General features: G+C 41.2%; 1 pseudogene; it reads right to left on the reverse strand.

The window, feature by feature from the left end:
• Positions 1 to 5,096: 5,096 nt before the first annotated feature.
• LOC101041207 (suppressor of cytokine signaling 5-like) lies at positions 5,097 to 8,524 on the reverse strand (annotated as a pseudogene).
• Between the last annotated feature and the right edge of the window lie 11,124 nt (positions 8,525 to 19,648).

Here is a 19,648-nt window from a genome sequence, read left to right on the forward strand (position 1 = left end):
CAGCCTGGATGACAGAGTGAGATCCTGTTTGGGGTGGCAGGGGAGAGGGGGGAACTACAATTAGATACTCCTACACACCCACCAGAATGGCTAAAATGTTAAAGGACTGACCATACCGTGTGTTGGAGAGAATGAAGAACTACTAGAATTCTCATATATTGCTGGTGGGAATAAAAAATGGTACAACCTGTTTAGAGAATTATTTAGACGTTTCTTATAAATTTAAATGTACATCTATCCCATAGTCTAGCAATTCCACTTCTAGGTATTTACAAAAAAAAAAAAAAGCATATGTTTACAAAAAGACTTATACCAGAATGTTTATTTCAGCTTTATTCATAGTAGCCAAAAACTGTAACTAATCTAAATGCCTATCAAAAATAGAATGGATAGGCTGGGCACGGAGGCTCATGTCTGTAATCCCAGCATTTTGTGAGGCCAAGGCAGATGGATCACCTGAGGTCAGAAGTTTAAGACCAGCCTGGCCAACATGGTGAAACCCCGTCTCTACCAAAAAATACAAAATTAGCCGGTGTGTGGTAGCACACACCTGTAGTCCCAGCTACTCAGGAGGCTGAGACAGAATCCAGGAAGCAGAGGCTGCAGTGAACCGAGACCGTGCCACTGCACTCCAGCCTGGGTGAGACACATTAAGACTCTGTCTCAAAAAAAAAAAAAAAAAAAAAAAATAGAATGGATAAACTAGCACAGTCTTATAATAGAATGCTACTCAGCACTGAAAAGGAACAAACTTGATACACACAGTAACATGGATACATCTCAAAAACATTACACTGAGCAAGGCCAGGAGGCCTTTGGGAGGCCAAGGTGGGTGGATCATTTGATGCCAGGAGTTCAAGACCAGCCTGGCCAACATGGCAAAACCCCATCTCTACTAAAAATACAAAAATTAGCTCAGCATGGTGGCACATCCCTATAATCCCAACTACTCAGGAGGCTGAGGCATGAGAATTGCTTGAACCTGGAAGGCAGAGGTTGCAGTGAGCCATGATCGCACCACTGCAGTCTAGCCTGGGTGACATAGTGAGAGTCTGTCTCGAAAATAAATGAAATAATATTACATTCTCAAAATAAAATGCTATACAGCCTTTTTTATTTTTTAAGAAATGGAATCTCACTACGTTGTCCAGGCTGGAATGCAGTGGCTATTCACAGACACGACCATAGGGCACTACAGCCTTGAACTCCTGGACCCAAGTGATCTTCCCACCTCAGCCTCCCAAAGAGCTGAGACTACAGGCAGCACACCACTGTGCCCACCTTACACAGCCACTTAAAATGACAGTGTAATCTATATTCATTGACATAGAAAAATGTCCAAAACATACTGTTGAGTGGGAAAAAAATGGATTAAAAACAGCACGAAATAAAGAAAAATAAGTTAAAACAAGATAATTTTCACCTATCATATTGATAAGGATAAAAAATGATTGATAAATGATAAAGATTGAGAAATGGCCTAATCCTGGCAAGCATGTGGGGAAAACACATTTTTATATACTGTTAGCGGGAGTGTAAATTGGTAGACTCCAGAGGGCTATATGACTGTACTATTAAAATTGTAAATACGCTTACCATTTCACACAGCAATCCATTTCTAAAAATTTATCCCACAGTAATACTCACACAGACACACAAAGATTCATGTACAAAGAGTATAGTTTTACATATAACCTGTGCATAAAAAAAGAATGCAGTAGTATTTGCAACAGTCAAACATTAGAACAATGCCTATCAGTGAGTTTAGCAAAATGAAATAATGGTCCATGTATACAATGGAACACTATGCACCTGCTAAAATCAATGAGTTGGCCTGGCGCAGTGGCTCACACCTGTAATCCCAGCACTTTGAGAGGCTGAGGCGGGTGGATCACCTGAGGCCAGGAGTTCGAGACCAGCCTGGCCAACATGGTGAAACCCCGTCTCTACTAAAAATACAAAAAATCAGCCAGGCGTGGTGGCGGGCACCTGTAATCCTAGCTACTCGGGAGACTAAGGCAGAAGAATCCCTTGAACCTGGGAGGCAGAGGTTGCAGTGAGCCAAGATCATGCCATTGCACTCCAGCCTGGGTGACAGAGCGAGACTCCATCTCTAAATAAATAAATAAAGTAAAGTAAAGTAAGTTGGTGCTATGTGTAGTGAAACAATAAGAATGTCAAAAATATGTTAAAAAGGAAGTTGCAGCACAGTGTATAAAATAAAGTTTGGGCTGGGCACAGTGGCTCACGCCTGTAATCCCAACAGTTTGGGAGGCTGAGGTGGGTGGATAACCTGAGGTAAGGAGTTTGAGACCAGCCTGGCCAACATGGCGAAACCTCGTCTCTACTAAAAATACAAAAATTACCCAGGCATAGTGGTGCAGACCTGTAGTCCCAGCTACACAGGAAGCTAAGGCAGAAGAATCGCTTGAACCCGGGAGGCAGAGGTTGAGGTGAGCCAAGATCGTGCCACTACCCTCCAGCCTGGGTGACAGAATGAGAATCTATCTTAAAAAAAAAAAAAAAAAAAAGTTACGGACAGAGAATGAGTTATTAGAATTTTATATTTTCAGATATAGAGTTACTCTGGAAAATAACAAAATCCAGAATGAGGCTAAGAAATTTTCTTGCAGGAGTGAAGAAGAGCACTAGAAATGGTCAAGGAGCTGTGAAGGTAGAGTGATGCTCAGCCAGTTCATCAACAGGAGCACTGTTACTGGCTGGGAGGTAGAGAGCAGATGCTCAAGCCTCCACAGAATATCAGGAAATATCCAAGAAGGCAATAAATGACTACATCAAGAAGAAATAAAACGTAATATTTCAAAAGTAGCCTTAAAAGAGAGGCTTATAATCTGAGGGTTGAAAGGAAAGGTCTAGAAGCAGTAATGAAGAGTATGAATGACGACTTTCGGGAAACAAAAATTACAATGATTAATAACTCTCCAGTATCAGTGAGGTATAAGAAAATGGGCACTCATGTATGCTTGGTAAGAAGGTACATTAGAAAAAAACTTTCTGGATAAAAATTTGGCAGTATTTGTCAACGTTTTTAAAGTTCATGTCATTTGATTCAGCAGTTCCAAATCCACAAATCTATCCTACAAATATATTCACGTGTACCCAAACATACATGTATTAGCTTTTCACTGTGGCATTGTTTGTAAAACTGGAAACAACCTAAATGTTCATCAGTAAGGAGATTTGTTCAATAAATTATGTGAGGCTTTCACCCAAGAACCATAGCACTAAAGAGGGCATACTCTGAGAGAGAAGCCAGGTTTCAATTAAAACAAGCAAGTGGAGAGAGAATTCGGTGAGGAAATTGAGGGTACAGTAGAGTCTATCTATAATGGAATCAGTTTTCCAGAAAACATAGCATAAATAATTGGCAAGAGAGGCAATAGTGGGTGGATGATTGAAGGTAAAGCAAAGTGTGGAAGAACAGAAGGAAGCCCAAAGGGGTTCAAGACAGAATGAACAGTAAGGTAGATGATCAAAAAAAGCCCTGCAGTATTAATTGGTTTTCAGGTTAACTGGACTCTGCAGCCTAAAATGCCCTTCCCTGCCCTTGAAAACCCAGAAAACTCCTACTCATTCTTTAAATCTCATATCAAAAACGATCTTTTCTATGAAGCCTCCCCTGATCGCCTGTGGTCGAATTATGAACAAGTCCCATAGCAATCCTATTACAGGATTTATTACTTCTGATTAGGAATATTTAATGTGAGGCTTATGGATAGGCATCAGGGAACACATCCAGGTTTAAAATTTATACAGAATTCTGTGTATATTTGTGCATTTTCTTAGGGGGGAAAGTCCAAAGACTTTTTTTTTTTTTTTGCAATTTCATGCTGGTAATTTTTCTTTTTTAAAATGTAATCCACTAATATTTTAAGAAAAATATTTAAACCAAAAGTTGCATATTAATATTATACACAAACTGAAACACAAGTGACTTTTAGCACAGTGTATACACGCTTACATAAACTCAAATAGTTACACATTTAAAATAATTTCCATTTAACATATGAAAGTTCTGAAATACATAAAAGCATCAATACTTTCTATAAATCTGCAGTTAGAACATCAATTTGCTACAAGCATATAAAAACATCAAGTGTTTCTTAAAGTTTCCAGTTTCTTCCCTAAAACACAATCTTGGTCATAACAACCTAATTGCTATAAAATTTTAAAAGTAAGTTTGGGCTGAGTGCGGTGGCTCACACCTGTAATCCCACACTTTGGGAAGCCGAAGCGGGCGGATCATCTAAGGTCAAGAGTTCGAGACCAGCCTGGCCAACATGGCGAAACCCTGTCTGTACTAAAAAATACAAAAATTAGCCGGGCATGGTGGCACCTGCCTATAATCCCAGCTACTCCAGAGGCTGAGGCAGGAGAATCGCTTAAAACCAGAAGGCAGGCCGGGCGTGGTAGCTCACGCCTGTAATCCCAGCACTTTGGGAGGTCAACATGGTGAAACCCCGTCTCTACTAAAAATACAAAAAATTAGCTGGGCATGGTGGCGCATGCCTGTAATCCCAGCTACTCAGGAGGCTGAGGCAGGAGAATTGCCTGAACCCAGGAGGCGGAGGTTGCGGTGAGCCGAGATCGCACCATTGCACTCCAGCCTGGGTAACAAGAGCGAAACTCCGTCTCAAAAAAAAAAAAAAAAAAAAAAAAAAACAGAAGGCAGAGGTTGCAGTGAGCCAAGATCACATCACTGCACTCCCAGCCTGGGAGACAGAGCAAGACTCCATCTCAAGAAAAAAATTAAAAAAATAGGTTTGAGTGAAGTTCTCACTTTGATCTATGTTCTTCATAGAAACAATAGAAATTATAAGTGACTTTAATCCCCATTTTGCTTTAAAATGGACAAGTCTTTGGTTAAAGTTCCATATTTGTGGCATTTATTTTCAATTCAGATGGTCCCCAAATCAATAAGTGGTACTGATATATTATTAGTTCACAAGACTTGATTTAATCTTCTTCTGATGTGTGGAAGTTTACAGATACTCATTTACTATAATATGTCATTGATAGTGACATAGTGCTTACCTATAAACAGAGAAATCAATAGATTTATTATTTCTGTCAGTTTTCTATTATAATCTAAACTGTACAATAATTTTCAGTAACTATAGATACTGCTCCACACTATATGTGACTATGATTGATAAGATGTAGAGCATTAAATTTAGAGTTAGCTTATTCTGATAAGTGAATACAAGACTGTACAGTAACTCTACATTAGCTATAGTAGGTTGTTAGATAATGCTTATTTTTAAAAACCCCAAACCATTCCATTTACAAGAGAAATTATTGCAAATGTATGAAACAGTAGATATACAAGGCGAACACCAAACATACTTTATTAGCACAAAAAAGCAGCCATAACAAGGCACAGCAAGTAGAAACATACATTAGCAGGCATACAAATGTAGCTTTTCTTTTTTGTAGCCTTGGCAATTGCCATAGGGATGTAAAATAACATTCTGTAGCAGCAGGTCAGGAAATTATGGATCATTTACCAATGGTACAGAGCACATTGACAAAAAGACACAAGAATAGATTTGGCTACTTTAGAGCAAAATGTCTAGGACAGAACTGTACATTCAGTTCAGTTACTAAGAAGCAAACACTAGCACTTGATATAACTTCCAAAAGAGCTCACTCAAGTAGTATTACATTCACGATAGTATTCAAGTAGTATTACACTCAACTAGTATTGTAAGTGACAAAGAGGTGTTAAGTAGTTATTTACAGATATAATGGTTGTACAGTACCTTTCAAATCTGCAATTTATGTTTCAGATTTTCCATTGACAGTAAATTACCCCGAAATTCTGTAAATTATACTTAAGCAATTTAGCTACGAATGTTTACAAAAAAGAAATACTGCCATCCAAATTAGTAATTACAGCTCAACAATAATCTAACATCAGCAATCATTGTAGTTACTATTCTCTGATTTGTTTGGGCATCTTCTAGTCTCATTTTCGTCATGATTCACAAAATCATTATAGGCACAGGAAAAGATCCAACTTTTATGAAACAACGATTAGACTGCCCATCATCAACTTTTTTTTTTTTTTTGAGACAGTTTCCCTCTTCTTGCCCAGGCTGGAGTGCAGTGGTGTGATCTCAGCTCACTGCAACCTCTGCCTCCCAGGTTTAAGCAATTCTTCTGCCTCAGCCACCCGAGTAGCCGGGATTACAGGTGCCCACCACCACACCCAGCTAATTTTTTGTATTTTTAGTAAAGATGGGGTTTTATCATGTTGGCCAGGCTGGTCTCAAACTCCTGACCTCAGGTGATCCACCAGCCTTGGCCTCCCTAAGTGCTGGGATTATAGGCGTGAGCCACCGTGCCTGGCCTGAACACCTGTAGTTCTGCCCTCTGTTGTTCCACTAGGCACCACATTTATCTGGATAACAGAAGGTTGCAACCTGATACTAACACTAAGTTTACATACTGTATGAAAAAACCTAGCACCGATATGTGTGCTTGCTGTAGGTGTACATCTGACACACATGAAAGCAGACCAGGTTCATACCCTTTGGGGACAAGAGTTCACTTTGCCTTGACTGGTTCTCGTTTGAACCAGCGAACCCTAAATTTTTGTTTATAATGATACTCTTTAAAAATCCTGTAACATTGATTGTAAAGGGAGCCCATTAATTCCATCGTATGTCATGTACCTGCAGATTACTGTATGACTGACATACTACAGACTAAAGGGGAAAGTCCTATTTAGTGATACAGTAAGCAATGGTTCAAAAAACATGCAATAACTGGGATCTTTATACTGTTCTTAAAGTCCTGTTACAGTGGAGAAGTGAAATAAGCACGGGTCATGGGCATCAAAACCAAAGTTGTGATTCCACTGCTCAATTCAGGCCTGCAGGGATCTGTTGTAGCCCCATAAGTTCAAAGAGAAGAGGCAGTCCCCTTGCACAGCATCCCTGAGCAAGAATGTGTCTCCAGGTTTCACCTCAAGAAGGGCTTCTGTTTCATAATGGTCCATCATTTCCCAATAACAAGGATTCCCTGTAGCCTAAAGCAGTGTATGTAATCAATCTGTGTGTGGACTTCCCAAGCTCCCTGTCTGCTAACATGGACATGTACCTTATGCTGCTTCTGCCTCCATGATGGCAAACACAGAGTGGCTGTATCCTCTTCCAGGTCACAATTGGCATGCGGAACTGCAGAACTGTCCCCACTTATTTCAGTCATTGTAGGAGCTAACTTCGGTGCCAGTTAATATAATGGATTAACTTGTGCAGTTGCTTCAAACATGTATCTGTGCATCAGTAGAGGGATCAACCCCTTCTTTTTTTATTTTTATTTTTTGAGAGGGAGTCTTGTTCTGTCGCCCAGGCTGGAGTGCAGTGGCACGATCTTGGCTCACTGCAACCTCTGCCTCCCAGGTTCAAGCAATTCTCCCAGCTCAGTCTCCCAAGCAACTGGGATTACAGGCATGCACCACCACACCCAGCTAATTTTTATATTTTAGTAGAGATGGGGTTTCACCATGTTGGCCAGGCTGGTCTCAAACTCCTGACCTCAAGTGATCCACCCGCCTCAGCCTCCCAAAGTGCTGGGATTACAGGCGTGAGCCACTGCTCCCAGCCTCAACCCCATCTTCAATAGTAAGCCATCTTCTCTCTCTAAGCCTATCTTCTTCATCTTCTGTAGAAACCAAATATGGGGCTGGGAGGCTAAGACAAGAGAATCGCTTGAAGCTGGGAGGCAGAGGTTGCAGTGAGCTGAGGTTGCAGTGAGCCAAGATTGCACCACTGCCCTCCAGCCTGGGTGACAGAGCAAGACTTCATTAAGAAAAAAAAAAAAACCCCACGAAGATGGATCATATACATCAAAAAATGTTGAATGTGAGCTCATAGGAGCTGTATGCTGTTTAATCAAATGCCATTTTGGGGCTAAATCTGAGCCAACAGGAAAAGGGCATTTCTCCAGCATAATTCAGAAAGATCGATTTTTCTTTTTTTGGGAAAGAGAGGCTTTGACTACTTGTTGTAAGTTCTCATGGGAAAACACAAGCCCACAGTATCCTGCAACCTCTGTCTCAGAGCGACTTCCCTACGGTTCTTCTGGAAACACTGTCCATGTCCTGTATAGAACTTAGTGCCTCTCTCTCCTTTGAGGTCCACTTTGAGTTCTACCAAACTTTTTATCAGTATCCAATGAATTCTGGGTCATTGTAACAGGAATGTTTATCTTCCTGCCCCATGGAGCATGTCAAAAGTAGGAGTCTCTTTATCCAAGTCTAGTTCCTGGGGTAACACAAGAATCATTACGCTGTTCAATGCTTATTTCAACAATCTGAGGAATTTCAGTGGCACAATGTAGGTTTCTCCTTGAAGAATTCTTTGAACGGCTTAATCCCAGGTGTAAGGCAACATTTTCTCTTAAGGGACTACTTTGTTGCTGAGCAGCTGAGTCTCCTATATTGATTTTTTTTTCTTTTTGACAAATGTCTGCCGGAGTTCATATCCACATTTTCACCACGGCTTCCTTCCTCATGACTGAAGACATTCTGTTACCTGTATTTGAAGTTCTTCCACATTTTTCCCACTTTATCCACTGATTATAAAAATCATTCAGGGAGTGTGCGGCAGCCTCATCCAAGGCACCTGCCACCAGGCGGGGCGGGCAGAGGGCGCAGTCACCGACAGGGTAAGTCCACCTGCCTTCTGGTGCAACCTGTCCTCTCCGATTGCCCAGCAAGTGCAGCCTGGCTTCCTCCTGACAGAGCCCAGGGACCCCAGCTCGGCTGCTTGCTCCTGCCAGGCCCGCACCAATTCCCCAGCCACCTCCCCCTCCCCCACTCCCGTTTCCCCCCGCCCCACAGCCCCTCACTCCCAAGTCCACAAGTTCTTTTGTTGTTGCTGCTGCTGCTGTTTGAGACAGGGTCTTGCTCTGTTGCCTAGGCTGGAGTGCACTGCAGCCTCGACCTCCTGGGCTCACGCGATCCTCCCACCTCAGCTACTTGAGTAGCAGGGATCACAAGCACATGCCACCATGCCCAGCTAATCTTTTTATTTTTTGTAGAGATGACTCTCACTATGTTGCCCAGGCTGAAGTCCACCATTTTTAATGAAATGCTGGAACACTTACTGTGGTGTAATTTGCTCATCAAACATTTACTGAGCACTTACTATATGCCAGGCATTGCAAATATAGAGATGAAACAAAAACTCCCTACAATCAAAAAGCTTACAGGCCGGGTGTGGTGGCTCGGGCCAACAATCCCAGCACTTTGGAAAGTTGAGGCAAGAGAATCACTTGAGACCAGGAGTTCAAGACCAGCCTGGGCAGCATAATGAGACCTCCTCTCTCAAAAAAAAAAAAAAATTTTTTTTTAATAGCTGCAGTGAGGCTACAGTAAGGTGTGGTCCACCACTGCACTCTCTCCTGGGTGACAGCAATACCCTTTCTCAAAAAAGCCAAAAGTTTACAGATGAGAAAGAAAGAAGTAAACACAGGATTATGAAATAATATAAAACATAAAAGAAGCCTAAATAAAAGGAGAGACATATCATTAATGAAGACCTTAATAAATAGAGGAATATATTACGTTCCTGGTTGGGAAAATTTAATAATGTAAAGATATCCACTCTCCCCAAATTAAGCCTAAAATTCAACATAATCTCAACTAAAATCTCAACGATTTTTTTCTGGGGAATGTATTGGCTGATTCTAAAAATTCTTATAGAAGGAAAAGTGAACTAGTTAGGCAAGAAATGTCTGAAAACAACAGCAAAGACTTTCTCTATCAGGTATCAAAATTATGATAAAGCTATAGCAGTAATATCAAAAGTGTGATTTTGGCATAAGAACAAACATCAGTAAAACAAAATGGATGGTCCAGAAAGAGATTCATGTGTATAAGGGAACTGGATATATAATAAACGTGGCATTTCAAGTCATTGGAGAAAGTAAATAGTATAGCAATGATTACCTATTTATTAGGTTGGTGCAAAATAAATTTGCCATTTTTAATGGCAAAAACTACAATAACTTTTGCAACAACTTAATATTTGAAAAAGCATTAAGTTATAGCAATATTTCATACCACTCACAAAAGTAACTTCTAAACAGTTTAAAGAATTAAAATCAGCCAGATGTGGTGGTTCATACTTGTAATCCTAGGACTTCGGGAGGCTGAGGTGGGAGGATCAGTTGAACCCAGGAGTTAGAGACCAGTCTGGATAACATGGCAAAACCCTGCCTCTTCAAAAAATACAAAAAAATTAGCCAGGCCTGGTGGTGCATGCCTGTAATCCCGGCTACTCAAGAGGCTGAGGCAGGAGAATTGCTTGAACCCAGGAAGTGGAGGTTGCAGTGAGCCAAGATTGTGCCACGGTACTGCAGCCTGGGCGACAGAGTGAGACTTCATCTCAAAAAACACAAAATAAATAAATAAATAAATAAATAATAAATAGGCCAGGCACAGTGGCTCATGCCTGCAATCCCAGCACTCTGGGAGGCTGAGGCAGGCAGATCACCTGAAGTCAGGAGTTTGAGACCAGCCTGGCCAACATGGTGAAACTTCATCTCTACTAAAAATACTAAAATTCGCTGGGCATGGTAGCGCACGTCAGTAATCCCAGCTATTCAGGAAGCTGAGGCGAGAGAATAACTTGAACCTGGGAGGCGGAGGTTGCAGTGAGCTGAGATCACCCCACTACACTCCAGCATGGGTGACAGAGCAACACTCCGTCTCAAAAAAATAATAATAAAAATAAATAAAAGAAGCCAGTCTCAAAAGGTTATATACTGTACGATTTCATATGCATAACAGGTTTGAAAAGGCAAAACTATAGTGACAGAAAACAGGCAGTGATTACTGGGAAGTAGCAAGAAAGAGTAGACTATAAGAGAGAACCAAAAATTTTTTGAGGTGATGAAATTATTCTGTATCTTTGTTATGTTAGTTGCTACATGACTGTATGTGTTTGTCAGCACCTGCAGAAATGTATACTCAAGATGAATTTTACTATATGTAAATTTAACTTAATTAAGAAATGAAAAAGTGTATGATCCCAGCACACATCCATCCATCCATGTATGTATGAATATACACACACATTAGAAATGTATGAGAACAAAGGAACACATGAGGACATTTTCAGAGGTGACGGACATGTTCATTATCTTGATTGTGGTAATAGTTTCATGGGTGTGTACATATGTCCAAATTCATCAAATTATATACTTTGAGGATGTGCAGTTTAGTGTACATCAATTATATCTCAATAAAGCTGTAAGGAAAAGGTGGAAAAAACACATGAGAAGAAAATATAATTGAATATGTTTAAAACCTTAGAGCAAGAGCAGCCATCTTAAAACTCAAAAAACAAAAGCTGGGCCAAGTGTAGTGGTTCATGCCTGTAATCCCAGCACTTTGGGGGCCTAGGTGGGTGGATCACTTGAAGTCAGGAGTTAGAGACAAGCCTGGGCAACACAGTGAGACCCCATCTCTAAAAAAAAGAAAAAATTTTTTTAAATGAGCCAGGTGTAGTGGCATGTGCCCATGGTCCCAGATACTGGGAAGGCTGAGGTAGGAGGATTGTTTGAGCCCAGGAGTTCAAGGCTGCACTGAGCTATAATTGTACCACTGCACTACAACCTGGGTGACAGAGACAAAAAAACAACAAAAAAGTTAAAGCCATAAAGAAAAAGAATAACATATCTGACTACATCAAAATTTAAAGTTAATAAACATGAAAATATAAATTCACTAATAATCAGAAAACTGTGAATTCAAAGAGAAGATACCATTTTTTACCTGACATACTAACAAAAGTTTAAGAGATTTATAACAAGTGTTGGCAGCAGTGTAGGGAAATAAGTACTCTCATATACTGTTTTAGTTTTCTTTTTTTAAACATCATTTCTGGCACAAAAAAGTAGGACTCATATAACATTGTTAGAAGTATTTGGCCTTTTTAAAGAGCAATTTTGCCGTAATAAAATGTAAAATGTACATATCCTTCAATCTAGTAACCCAGTAATTCTACTCTTTAGTACCTACCTTAGAGAAACATTGTCCACAAAAAAGAGTTCATGGCAAACGATTAACCCCAAATTGGAATCTACTTTAATCAGTGCTTTTCAAACTATCTGTGGTGGCCAGGTGCAGTGGCTCACTCCTGTAATCCCAGCACTTTGGGAAGCCAAGGTGGGAGGACTGCTTGAGGCCAGGAATTCGAGACCACCCTGGGCAACACAGCAAAATCCCATCTCTAGTAAAAAAAAAAAAAAAAAAAAAAAAAAAATGAAAACTATCTGTGGCAAAAGACCAGGGATTGGCGGGGGGTGGGGTGGGGGGTGGGGGGGGTTGTTTGCTTGTTTGTTTTGTTTGAGACAGAATCTTACTCTTCTGCCCAGGCTGGAGTGTAGTGGTATGATCATAGCTCACTGCAGCCTTGACCTCCCAGGCTCAAATAATCCTTCTGCTTCAGCTTCCTGAGTAGTTGGAATTATAAGCACATGCCACCATGCCAAGCTAATTTTTTAAATTTTTTGTAGATATGAGCTCTCAGTTTGTTGCCCAGGTTGGTCTCAAATGATCTTCCTGCCTGGGCGTCCTGAAGTGCTGGGATTACAGGTGTGAGCCACCACGCCTGACCCAGGTTTTGTTTTTGTTTTTGTTTTTTTTGCGTTTTTTTGTTTGTTTTGTAAATTTTCAATCTGTCACGGACTGATGCCTTTGTAGAGAAAAAACAAATTACTAGAAAAGTGATCATGCACTTAGACGTCATGGCTGCATGAAATTGCTATAAAAGTTTTTATTTAAAAACTTTTATATCTATCCTCAATTCCTATACCTATCCTCAATTCCTATACTTATCTCCTTGTGGACAGCTGATAGTTCATGACTGGCACCAGTCTGTGGAATACAGTTTGAGTAGCACTGATATAAATGTCCATCAGAAGGTGAGAACTGCTATATGACCCAGCAATTCTACTTATGGATATATACACAAAAAAGAATTGAAAGCAGAAATGTAAGCAGATATCTGTACACCTATATTCATAGTAGCATTGTTCACAACACACAAAAGGTAGAAACAACCCAGGTATCCTTGACAGATGAATGGACACACAAAACATGGCATGTACGTATGTATGTATGTATGTATATACACACACCTGGGAATATTAGTCAACCGATAACATCAATGAACCTTGAACACACACTAAGTGAAATAAGCCAGTTGCAGCCTGGCACAGTGGCTCATGCCTGTAATCCCAGAATTCTGGGAGGCCAATCATTTGAGGTCAGGATCATTTGAGTTCAGGAGTTCAAGACCAGCCTGGCCATCATGGTGAAACCCCGTCTCTACTAAAAATACAACCAGCCAGGTGTGGTGGCGTGTGCCTGTAGTCCCAGCTACTATGGAGGCTGAGGTGGGAGAATTGCTTGAACCCAGGAGGCGGAGGCTGCGGTGAGCCAAAATCACACCACTGCACTCCAGCCTGGGGGACAGAGTGACACTCTGTCTCAAAAAAAAAAAAGAAAAGAAAAGAAATAAGGCAGTCACAAAAATACAAATACTATACGGTTCCATTTATATAAGGTTACCTATAATAGCCAAATTCACAGAAACAAAAAATAGAATGGTGGTTGCTAGGGCTGGGGGAGGGGACAATGGGGAGTTACTGTTTCGAGTTTCAGTTTGGAAGATGAAAAAATTCTGGAGATGGATCGTGGTAATGGTTGTATAACAATGTAAATGTACTTAATACCACTGAAATGTACCCTTAAAAATGGTTAAAATGGTAAATTTTGTCACATGTATATTTACCACAATAATATATGTGTGACATACTTCAACCAAAACATCCTAATAGGTCAAATGTAGAGGTAGATATGAGAATCCAGATGTCTATTATTAAGCCAGACATTAATGAGACTTGTAAAATATATATAAAACAATCTTACTCTTCTAAGTAATATTTCCTTCCTTTGCTTTTGCTTTTTTTTTTTTTTTTTTTTTGAGACAGAGTCTTGCTCCTTTCGCCCAGACTGCAGTGTAATGGCGTGATCTCAGTTCACCACAACCTCCGCCTCCCGGGTTCAAGTGATTCTCCAGCCTCAGTCTCCAAAGTAGCTGGGACTACAGGTGCCCACCACCGTGCCCAGCTAATTTTGTATTTTTAGTAGAGACGGGGTTTCACCATGTTGGCCAGGCTGGTCTTGAACACCTGACCTCAAATGATCCACCCACCTGAGCCTCCCAAAGTGCTGGGATTACAGGCATGAGCCGCCAGGCCCAGCTATTATTTTGCTTTTTTTTTTTTTTTTGAGACGGAGTTTCGCTCTTGTTACCCAGGCTGGAGTGCAATGGCGCGATCTCGGCTCACCGCAACCTCCGCCCCCTGGGTTCAGGCAATTCTCCTGTCTCAGCCTCCTGAGTAGCTGGGATTACAGGCACGAGCCACCATGCCCAGCTAATTTTTTTGTATTTTTAGTAGAGACGGGGTTTCACCATGTTGACCAGGATGGTCTTGATCTCTTGACCTCGTGATCCACCCGCCTCGGCCTCCCAAAGTGCTGGGATTACAGGCTTGAGCCACCGCGCCCGGCCTTATTTTGCATTTTAAAATATTATTTATGTTAACATGTAATGGGCTTACTACCTTTTTTTTTTTTTTTTTTTTTTTTGGAGACGGAGTTTCGCTCTTGTTACCCAGGCTGGAGTGCAATGGCGCGATCTCGGCTCACCGCAACCTCCGCCTCCTGGGTTCAGGCAATTCTCCTGCCTCAGCCTCCTGAGTAGCTGGGATTACAGGCACACACCACCATGCCCAGCTAATTTTTTGTATTTTTAGTAGAGATGGGGTTTCACCTTGTTGACCAGGATGGTCTCGATCTCTCGACCTCGTGATCCACCCACCTCGGCCTCCCAAAGTGCTGGGATTACAGGCTTGAGCCACTGCGCCCGGCACTACCATTATTTTTAATGAAAAAACATACTTTTTTAAATTTCTTTTTTTTTTTTTTGAGACAGAGTCTCACTCTGTCACCCAGGCTGGAGTGCAGTGGTGTATTATCTTGGCTCACTGCAACCTCTGCCTCTCAGGTTCAAGCGATTCTGCCACCACCTCAGCCTCCCGAGTAGCTGGGATTACAGGTGTCCACCACCACACCCAGCTAATTTTTGTATTTTTAGTAGAGACTGAATTTCACCATGTTGGCCAGGCTGGTCTCAAACTCCTGACCTCAAATGATCCACCCACCTCAGCCTCCCAAAGTGCTGGGATTACAAGCATGAGCCGCCACGCCCAGCTGTTATTTTGCATTTTATGATTTATATTAACATGTTGTGGGCTTATTACCATCGTTTTTAATGAATAAACATATATTTTTTAATTTCTCAGTTTTCTTTTCTTTTCTTGAGACAGAGTCTCGTTCTGTCACCCAGGCTGGAGTACAGTGGAGTGATCTCTCTGCTCATTGCAACCTCTGCCTCCCGGGTTCAAGTGATTCTCCCACCTCAGCCTCCCGAGTAGCTGGGATTACAGATGCCCACCACCACACCCAGCTAATTTTTGTATTTTTAGTAGAGACTGAATTTCACCATGTTGGCCAGGTTGGTCTCAAACTCCTGACCTCATGTGACCTCATGTGATCGCCTGCGTCGTCCTCGCAAAGTGCTGGGATTTACAGGCATGAGCTACTACGCCTGGCCAGTTTTAATTTCATTGAATAAAGAGAGCCATAAACCTACATAAACAAATTCTATTAGGAATGTGAAGGGGTCCTACAATCAAAATGTTTGAGAACCACTGCACTAGAGAAACTCTGTCATGTTCAGGAATGTACCACCTGTAAAAACAAAACACTGAAAAAAATCTAGCAGTCTATCAATAAGGAAATGGTTAAATAAACTATTTGATAGCCATACTATGGCATAATATGTCACTTTTTTCAAAAATGAGTAAATCCAGCCCGGTGCGGTGGCTCACATCTGTAATCCCAACACTTTGGGATGCCAAGGAGAGTGGATCACTTGAGGTCAGGGGTTTGAGACCAGCCTGGCCAACATGGGGAAACCCTGTCTCTGTTAAAAAAATAAAATAATATAAAAAGAAGTAAATCTAGATGTACCAAATAAAAATGTTTCCAAAAGACTGAATGAAAAAAATTGTGGGATATGTACAGTAGGGTATACTTTTTGTTAAAAATACAACACAATGTATTTTCTATAACTAGAAAAAAGACTTGGAAGGCTGCCAGGATACACACCAAACTGTCAACAGTGGTTACTTTGGGGAAGAGGGAAAGAGGACTAGGATTGTGGGTAATGGCCAAGTGTTAGTCCCATATATGTATACTGTTTTGATTTTTTTTTACAAGGAGAATGTACGGGTATAATTAAAAATAACTAGAAAAAAAAATTAAAGCAACGAGGTCAAGCCCACTGACATTGAGGAAGAAAGGGGACTGAGTCCATGCTGTGAGGGGTAATGTATTTACTACAGTGGTCTTAGAGCTGATGAGTCTAGGAAGGCACCACAATGGGTGAAGTAGGCAACAGAGGTGGTGACTGGCTGAAATGGTGGTGGCCACCTGGATGGCAGAACTTTTTGGGTCACATACCTCCTGCTCCCTTCTTGAGACTTAATACAAAAAAGGCCTTCACAGCCGCAGAGTGCAGCCTCTCCCCCTTCCGCCGCGAATGAGACCACAAGGCTTGCAGTGAACCTGATGCCCGCAAAGTGTTATCCCATTCCCTGGTCCCTGATCCCCACTCCCCAGGCCCAGGCCCACAACTTCGACGGCCCCATCCCAGGGAGAGCCCCGGGCTGGCGTTTGTGGAAGGAAAACGGCAGCCTAAGGCAGGACCTTCCTAAGGGCTGGACAAGCGGACTACGGCCTCAGTCGCTGCGGCACAACGGGAGACATACTGAAACTTCAGAAGCGTGACCGGGATAGAGGATCCCTAGGTTACAGGAAGGCGCAGTTACCAAATTAGGGCTCTGGAGCTTGGAGGAAATCCGCTGACAGCTCCATGCGCGCGGCAGACCTCACTTTCTAAAGCAGTGCCAGTGTTCCTATTGGTCTTCCATTCCAGCCAACCAGCAGGTTTCCTTGTGGCCCACCCCTCAACTAAGAGGCCAATCAGGAGAGGGTATGTACTTCCCATTGTGTATGATGGGTTTGTGCTTCCTATTGCATACCACCAATTAAAGCTTGCCCATTTCTGACTGACACATGGACAGCCAACCAGAACGCCTCGTGATCTGACCCCCTTATTACAGTCACCATTAGAATCTTGGTCCCCATCCTTGTTCTGTCCCTGCCTAGAATCTAAGATACGGATCCAGGAGAAATAACTAAACAGGGGGTCCAAGCTGGAGGGATGGTGGCTCAAGAGACAAAGTAATATTTCCTTGACTATAAAAGCAGGTTGGCCATGAGGTCAGAAAAGCCTGTAATTGAGCTGTCAGTGCTGCTCTGAGCTTCACCTCAAGTAGTGCCAATATGAAAAAGCCTTTGTGAGAGTGCCTCAGGTAATGTTGCTTTGTCACCAGGCTAATGGCTTCATCTTGCCCCAGAGTCAGATGGGAGAAACTTACAAACATTCAACGGCCTTTAAGTGTGATAGTTTATTTATGGTGAAGAGTGGGTCAGTATCCTCAATTAGTGGCAATAGATACTGCCTCCAGAAGGATCAAAAGTAAATGTGTGGGGAAACTAAAACCTGACAGTGGTATCATTATAACTAAATGTACCAGAAAATGCAAATTAAAACTATGGAATACGATTTTCACCAAATAGTTTGGTTATCAATTGTTTAAATTTTTAGCACTTTTGGCAAGGAAACTTTTTATGAACAGAATTTCCCCACTTTGGGTGGGGAAACACTATCATTTGCTGTCACTGGAAGCCTAAACTGCACTCTTTAAGAAGGCAATTTCACTTTAGCTATTAAAATATAAAATGAGGCCAGGCGGAGTGTCTTATGCCTGTAATCCCAACACTTTGGGAGGCTGAGGCAGGAGAATCTTTTGAAGCCAGGAGTTCAAGCCCAACTTGGGCAACAAAGTGAGACCACCCCCTCCCCTGTCTACACACACACACACACACACACACACACACGCACGCACACATACACATGGTAAAAGGCACACACATTTTGACCAAGCAATTCCTTCTCTCAAAGTCTATCCTACAGAAATACTTACACACTGGAGCAAGGTTATATGTAGCATTATTTATAATAGTGAATGGAAACAAATTTGCATCAATAGATGAACCATTAAATCGTGATACAACCATACCATGAAATGTTATGCAGCCATTTTTTTAAATGAGGTAAATTTCCATGTATTAATGCAAGAGGAAGTCAGAATACAATGCAAAGTGAAAAAAAGTTGCAAAACAGTACATATAATATCCCTTTTTTTTTAAAAGAAACCCTATATGCAAATGTGTGGGTATTCATATACGTATTTATGTGTATATTAATATATAAACACACACAGAACACCTGGGAAGACACACACCAAATTACGTTATTCTTGGAAAATGGGAGTGGTGAGAGAGACTAAGGAAAAATCTTTCACTTTTTACTTTACATATTTATGTTTTGTTTGAATTTTGTCAACATTAATAATTTTTGAATTTTTATCACCACAATAAAACATTTTAACAAAATAGGCACTTTTGTAATCAGATCAGTAAAGTTATAATGTATGTGTTTTAAATAAAAATAACTCCATGGGGGCTGCATGCAGTGGCTCATGCGTGTAATCTCAGCACTTTGGGAGGCCAAGGCAGGCGAATTACGAGGTCAGGAATTAAGAGAACAGCCTGGCCAATAGGGTGAAACACCATCTCTACTAAAAATACAAAAATTAGCCTGGTATGGTGGTACGTGCCTGTAGTCACAGCTACTAAGGAGGCTGAGGCAAGAGAATCACTTGAACCTGGGAGGTGGAGGTTGCAGTGAGCTGAGATTGCGCCACTGCACTCCAGCCTGGGTGACAGAGCAAGACTCCATCTCAACAAATAAATAAATCACTCCAAGGGGTGACTACTTCATTTTAAAATGTCAGCTAGAAGACCTAGGATACAATTAGGACAACTGTAAACCAAATCCACTCTGAGTTTCAATAGGAGTATACGCATGACTTGATACAACAGGATGTGGGCAAACAAAATCTAATCAGGATACGTGAAGAATCGTTCATTTCTGGAAGAGAAAACTAACTACACTATAGCAAATTCCATCATATGCAGGAAAAATTGTGCTTTCACCTTTTTGGTGGCATCATCTCCAATGTTTACTCAATTCCTTGGCTAGGAAGGGAAATCATAAAAAGTTAGAAATTTAAGATACCTCAGAGATCATTTAGTTAAAATCCCTCATTTTACTCAAAATCCCTTCAGAAAACAGGCCCAAAATGGTGAAGCAATTCAACTAAGGTCCTATAGCTACACAGCCAACTTTAGAAGTCAGGTTTCTATTCCAGACCTGGTACTCTGTTTCTTTTCAGATCTTCCTGAGTCTTCAGACTGACGATATATTATGAAATATTTTTAAATTTTATGATTAGATATCCCTATATTTAAATTTTACGATTAGACATCCCTATATTTAAATTTTACAAA

Source organism: Saimiri boliviensis, chromosome X, assembly GCF_048565385.1.
Source record: "Saimiri boliviensis isolate mSaiBol1 chromosome X, mSaiBol1.pri, whole genome shotgun sequence".
NCBI lineage: Eukaryota > Metazoa > Chordata > Mammalia > Primates > Cebidae > Saimiri > Saimiri boliviensis.